Here is a 7,669-nt window from a genome sequence, read left to right as displayed (position 1 = left end):
CATGTTACAAACTCTAAGCTAAATAAGGACCTGTTACAGTTGATAGAGCTCCTAAAAATGTAAAAATCTAGTTTAACCATCTTATTGGTTCAGGTGATACTAAGACATTAAATGACTTGCCCAAGATCACACTGCTTTTTCCTATCAAAGCAAAAACTAGCATCTGGGCCTTCTGATATGGAATCAGGTGTTATTATCACCTCTACCAGTGGTACCCAACCTATTTGGCACCAGGGACCAGTTTCGTGGAAGACAATTTTTCCACGGACTGGGGCGGGGGGATGGTTTCAGGATGATTCAAGCACATTACATTTATTGTACACTTTATTTCTATTATTATTACATTGTAATATATAATGAAATAATTATACAACTCACCATAATGCAGAATCAGTTGGAGCCCTGAGCTTGTTTTCACTTGCCACTCACTGACAGGGTTTTGATATAAGTCTGCAAGCAACTGATTGATTATGGTCTCTGTGCAGTCAAGCCTCTCTGCTAATGATAATCTGTGTTTGCAGCTGCACCCCAGTGCTGACATCACCGCCTCAGCTCCACCTCAGATCATCAGGCATTAGATTCTCATAAGGAGCACACAACCTCGATCCCTCGCATGCTCAGTTCACAGTAGGGTTCGAGATCCTATGAGAATCTAATGCCGCCCTGATCTGACAGGAGGCAGAACCCAGGCGGTAATGTGAGGGATGGGGAGCGGCTGTAAATACAGATGAAGCTTCGCTCACTTGTCCACCACTCACCTCCTACTGCATGGCCCGGTTCCTAACAGGCCACGGAACCGTCAGTGGTCCAGGGCTTGGGGACCCCTGATCTATACTACTATGCATGTGAAACATAATGCCCCTCCTTATGGAAGAAGAACAAGAACGACAAAGCAGAAAACAAAAGCACAGAAGGGCAGGGACCACATCTGTTTATCACTTTGTCAGGTATAGCCTAAAATCATGTACACTAGCACTCAGTAAATATTTGCTGAATGACTTGCAACAGATTACAGTTCAAGAAATGTTTTCTCAGTGTTTATGAGTTTTTAAAACCATTGGTAAGGCAGTGTATGGGGCACATTTACATTACTACCTTCATTTTATACAACTCTATTACCATCACCATTATTGTTATTATCAGAGTTGTACACAGTTACCACATAAGGTAAAGATAGAGGTCATCATTTCCTCTGACTCGGGAGAGAAGAAAAAGAAGGGAGGCAGAAAAGGGTGGATAGTATTTCTTGGAACCTGAAGAAAGAAGGGCTCACTTTAGACATAACTTGAAAACTGGCAACTTCTACAGTTTATAAACAATTGTCTCTTTTCACCACGTATATTTTCAGAGGATAAATTGTGATCCTTGAATTTTGACCAGTTGATGCAATTCCCAAAAGAATGTCACTATTAAAGGCAAGAAGTGAGGGGACGTGGTCCACGGGTCAATGTTTATAGGTTTTCAGTCTTCCCCAGGAATTGGTGCTTATCAGCTCCTTTTTTTCCCCTCTTTTTGCACTGAACAATCTAGAAATATGTGAACATAGGAATAAATGACTTAGAAGACATAAAAAAGAATGGCAGTTATGTCTAAGAATCTGTGCCAAAGCTACCCGATCAACATTTTTCAAAAATAGCCTCTTCAGGAAAGCCTGGTCTTTCACTGTAGCTCAGGCCTGTCCTAGGGAAGAAATACAGACAAAACCCATACCATATAGATCTCTTGATTTAGCATTAAATTTTATTTTTACTGTTGAAGACTTCTACCTGCTAAAACCTTAAGTAAAAGAGAATATAATACGAATCAAGACAGAACTCAGTTACAACTCTGAGCCCACCCCCTACTGTTTCTTAGAGTGGACCCTGGCACATGATGACTGCTGGATCTATGCTAGCAGTGACCATCACCATGGCTATTTTCTCCATGTTGCCATTGTGGTGGCTGTTCCAGGCCTCCTGCTGCATCTTTGATGATCTTCCCTGCATCTGCATGGATCCACATGGATCTACCATCTCCATTGCTTCTCCCGAGGTGACAAAAAGTCACTTCTGAACTTCTGCACTTCAGCACTGAATTTTTAATCTAGATTAAAAAGTACCTGCTCCATCTTTTCCTGTCTAGTCAAATTACCAAGAACAATTTTCAGGTTTTTCTTCTAAGATGAATGTAAAATGTTAAAAAACAAAACAAAACAAAAAAACACTACAGCATGTGAGACCTAATACAAATACTAATGCAATACTAATAAATACTACTATTAATAATACAGTATTAATAAATCAACAGGTATGTTGGAGGTAAGGGCAAGAAATAGACATAGACGGAGAGACTGAATACATCTGAGTGTAGGACACCAAAGAAAGCTCAACTGATCCTGACCCCAGTAGGGACTTAAAAAAACAGCAAAGCCAACCTTTTCTGAGGAATATCCCTCAGATACTGAGTCTAAGCCTTTTGACCATTTTGGGGTCATCTTTGAAAGTTATTGACCCTCTTCACAGAGAAACATTCACATACACAATAAATATTGAATAAATACTACTGGTTGACCCTTGAGAATGATAACTGGACCTTATTTGATTCCCTGGAGCCCATTTTTAAGAAGCCTAGGGACTTGCCTGGCGGTCCAGTGGTTAAGACTTTGCCTTCCAATGCAGGGGGTTACGTGTCCCATCGCTGGTCAGGCATGTGTAAGATCCCACATGCCACGTGGCCAGAAAACCAAACTATAAAACAGAAAAAGCAATATTGTAACAAATTCAATAAAGACTTTAAAAAAATGGTCCACATCAAAAAAAAATTTTTTTTTCAATAAAAAATTTTTAAAGCCTTGGCTAGGATTAGCCCCATACCTTTGAAAATAAGGAGACAAAAGTGGTCAGTCTCCTAGGAGAGAAGAGGAAGACAAGGGGATCCCCCGACTACCAAGAACAAGACCAAACTCTGCCCTGAGGTGAGGATAGGTGTAATACAAGATGGGAAGCCAGATGTCCCCTGGGGAAGGAGGAAGTTATACTGCCACTAAGAGGACACGGAGCCGCCAAGAGCTGCAGAACCTTCTTAACGCAGGATTCCTACAAATCGCAGGGTTTGATTTGTTCGTTTGTTTGTTTTGTTTTTCCTTTTCTTAGTAAGAGGAACAAAACTGATTCTATCTAGTCAAGTTTTAGGAGGACAGGTCATTCTTGGCAGTGCCCTTGGCCCACTGTTTCTAGAAGTCACCAACAGGGGTCGCTCTGAACGTCTCTAATCAGTACTTTCAAAGACCCAAGATCGTGCATAATTTTGTCTCTACAAACAAAAGAACTGACTACTACTAACCAGCCAAGTAAGCTCGGGTCTCCAGCAGATTCAGGAAATTTTGAGCATCCTCTTGCGGGAGAGGGAGGGGTTAGGGACTAAATCCCAGACCTAGTCCTGGTTCCTGCTGATTCACTGTTTGTAATTTTCCTGGAGCCATTCCTGGTTTTCCCTTTGGACCCTAAGCCTCTCAGGGTTTTTGCCTCCAGGAGAAGCGAAATCCACGCCAGGTTTTCCTATCCGCCCACCTGCTTGGCTGCGAGTCAGGCAGCGGCTGCAGCCTGTCTTCTCTACCCGCCGTTGCCTTTCCATCCTCTGCTTCTGCCACCCGCCTCCCTTTGGCAGCCTCGCTACCAGGTTTTTCCTTTTGTAGCGAATCTACCTCTTTTAAAAATGGCGCACTCGCTTTGCGGCTGCTACCCCTTCGCTCCCCTCCCCGATCTCAGAGCCCACCCACCCCGAGCAGCTCGATTCCCGAGCTCTGAGGCGCCTCACCCACCTCCTGGGCTTGCAGACGCCTGAGATCCTCACCCACTCTCCAGCCCTTCCTGAGACCTGACACGACCCATGAGAAGAAATGTTTGCCATCCCTAAGGTGGCCCGGCTTCAAATGACCACTTGCAAAAACTAGAGACAAAGTGGACGTGTGCCTCTGTGGTCGGAACCCTCATGCGGGAATACAAGGGTACGCACCCCACTGAGGGCGCACGCAGTACAAATAGAGTTCATGGGACACCAGGGGCAGGGGAGGCAGAACCTCCTACGCGCTCTCAGCTCAGCGCACAGGGTGTGTCAGGGCCGGACAGGGCTGGCCTGGGCACAGCAGTCAGGTCTTGGGGAAAGGGAAGGGGGGGCCATGGGGGAGTCCCCATTACAGCAGGTCTTCCTGGTTGAGGAAATGGCTTTGTTAGAAAGGAGACGCCTCTGGAGTCCAGACTGTCCTTCCTCTGAGCTAACTCAGACCTGCTGACCAGCACCTTGAATACCACCAAAACACAGGGGCAACCTGCCTGGGTCCCTCCTTAATCAAAGTATTGCCTTCCTTCCCTCTAGGGTCTTAAGAACACAAACAACATCACATTAATCTTCGTAACCCCCTCAAATACTGAGGAAGGAAAAACCAGCCCTGCCATTCATCAGGCTGGGATAACAGACACAAATAAAGACGGCTGCAAAGTTCACAGTAAACAGTATTTCTCCCAAGGAAACGCTGAAAAGTGCCATAGGACCCCTTCTTAGAATAACTACTGCTGTCCTACTCACCAGAAAACCTGTCCTCTAAAATCAGACTAACAGAAACTTTGCTGTTTGAAGTTATTCCGGTAAGAATGAAACCCCCTCCAGTCTTGCCTGGAATAACCAAGATGCTCTGACACAAACAAGCGACCTTGATTTACAACCCAGGTGCAGACATTCAGATAAAGGTGTCTGGACACAAGAGTCCACATTTATCTTAACTTAGTGGTTTCCAAGGAAGTATGACCCTGGATCCATTTCACAGTCTAGACATGCTGTGACCCTTTTGCACTCACCCTGCATTGCTTAAATGCGTTAAAATACCTCCTTCATCTGAATTTTACCCAGATTCCATCCTTCCCCCAAATTCTATAATAACTCTGCTTTTCCCTTTGTTTGTTGAGAAGCTCCATAGTAACTCTACTGTGTGGTTTTTCTCATTGCAATGAGCCAATAAACCTGACTTTGTCAAACTGCAGGTTTGTCCCTAGTGGTCTTAGGCTGATTGGGCTCTGACAGTAACAAGCACAGAGACTCACATGTGCACTTCTGATGGGTTCTCCAAATGGTCAATATGGACTGTGAAATAGATATGGTGTAATTATGTAGAGGTGGGCAGTGTTCATTACACTAAGTGAGTATATTCATTTCTGCAGCATTATCCAACTGTTTTCCTGAGAACACGTAGTATATGAAAAAATGATCAACTTTGTTTTTAAAGTGTACAGTTCAGTGGTTTTTGGTATAGTCACAGAATTATGTAATCATATCCACTGCCTAAGTTCAGATGCTTTTATCACCCCCAAAGAAACCCTGTACCTGTTACCAATCACTCCCCACTCCCTCCTCAGCACATCCTCTGACAACCACTAATCCACCTTCTGCCTCTTTGATTTGCCTATACTGGACATTTCATGTGAATGTAATCATACAATATGTGTTCTTTTGTGACTGGCATCTTTCATTTAGTATATTTTCAAGGTTCATCCACATTGTACCACTGTCCTTCGGTTTGTTTCATTTCTCTTTTTTTTTGCCAAATAATATTCCATTGTATGGAGGTACCACATTTCATTTATCTGTTCATCAGTTGATGGACATATGTGTTGTTTCCACTTCTGGGCCGTTATGAATAATGATGCTATGAATATTCATGTGCAAGTTTTTGTGTGAACAAACATTTTTAATTCTTTTGGGTATATACTTAGGAGTGAGTTTGCTAGACCATATGATAACTTTGTATTTCACATTTTGAGGAACTGCCAAACTGAGAGGTCTTACGCTAGAACTAGGACCCACTATTTTGAGCGAACTCTGTATTATATAAACCAGTCATTATCTGTTTGGTCCTTAACACAATTTTAATTTGGATAGATTTATTCTAGTCACGTCATGTGTCAACATGTAAACTTGTTTGGATTAAAGAATTTTTTATCAAAAAAATGTGACTGAAAAATTTTATCTCCCCACCAGCAATATGTGGGGTTTCCAATTTCTCCACACCCTCATCAACATTTGTTATCTGTCTTTTTTATTATAGCCGTCCTCGTGGATGTGAAGTGCTATCTTATTGTGTTTTTTATTAATTTTATTTTATTTATTTATTTTTTATACAGCAGGTTCTTATTAGTTATCTATTTTATACATATTAGCGAATACATGTCAATCCCGATCTCCCAGTTCATCCCACCACCCCCCCTCCACTTTCCCCCCTTGGTGTCCATATGTTTGTTCTCTACATCTGTGTCTCTATTTCTGCCTTGCAAACTGGTTCATATGCACCATTTTTCTAGATTATTGTGTTTTTGATTTGCATATTCCTAAGGACTAATGATGTTGAGTATCTTTCCATATGTTTATTGGCCATTTACGTATCTTCTTTGGAGAAATGCCTGTTCAAATACTTTACCAGTTTTTAACTGGGTTATTTGTCTTTTTATTGTTGAGTTTAGGTGTTCTTTATATATATTATATATAAATAGTATACAAGTATATATAGTATACAAGTCCCTTATCAGATATATATTTTGCAAATATTTTCTCCCATTATATGGGTTTTCTTTTCACTTTCTTGATAGGGTCCATTAAAACACAAAAGTTTTTAATTTTGATGAAGTCCAATTTATGTATTTTTTCTTTTGTTGTTCATAGTTTTGGTGTCATATCTAAGAATCCATTGCCAAGCTCATGAAGATTTACCTATATGCTATCTTCTAAGAGTTTTATGGTTTTAGCTCTAATTTAGGTCATTGACCCATTTGGAATTAATTTTTGTATAAGGATCCAATCTTATTCTTTTGTATGTGACTAGCCAGTTGTTCCAGCCCTATTTGTTGAAAATATTATGCTCTCTTCACTGAATTGTCTTAATATCCTTGTTGAAAATTGACTTAAATGTACAGGTTTGTTTCTAGACTCACAATTTTATTCTGTTGATCTGTATAATTCTCTTTATGCCAGTACTACACTTTCATGATTGTTGTAGCTTTCTAGTAAGTTTTGAAATCAGGGTATGTGAGTCCTCCACCTTTAATTCTTCTTTTTCAAGATTGTGTTGGTATTCTGAGTCTCTTGCATTTTCATATGAATTTTAGGATCAGCTTATCAATTTCTCCAAAGAAACCATCTAGGACTTTGATAGAGATTGAACTGACTCTATAGATCAATTTGGGAAGAACTGTCATCTCAACAATAAGTTTCCACTTATTAAGGTCTTCTCTAATATCTTTCGATAATGTTTTAGAGTTTTCAGTGTAGAAGTCTTGCACTTTTGTTAAATTTATTCCTAAGTATTTTATTGTTTTTGATGCTATTGAAAATGGATTTGTTTTCTTATTTTTCATTTTGGATTGCCCATTGCTAATATATAGGAATACAATTAATTTTTGCATATTGATCCTATATCCTGCCACTGTGTTGAACTTGTTCATTAGCTATAGTATTTTTTTGTGTGTGTGGATTCCTTAGGATTTTCTACAAACAAGATCATGTCAAATGCAAATACAGCTTTACTTCTGCCTTTCCAATCTAGATGCCTTTTATACCTTTCTTGTTTAATTACCCTGACTGGAATCCCCAGTATAATATTAAATAGAAGTGATGAGAGCAGACATCTTTGTCTTATTCCTGATCC

This window comes from Eschrichtius robustus, chromosome 11, assembly GCF_028021215.1.
Source record: "Eschrichtius robustus isolate mEscRob2 chromosome 11, mEscRob2.pri, whole genome shotgun sequence".
In the NCBI taxonomy this organism is placed as follows: domain Eukaryota; kingdom Metazoa; phylum Chordata; class Mammalia; order Artiodactyla; family Eschrichtiidae; genus Eschrichtius; species Eschrichtius robustus.
The sequence above is the reverse complement of the archived record's forward strand: the minus strand, read 5'-3'. Positions refer to the sequence as shown.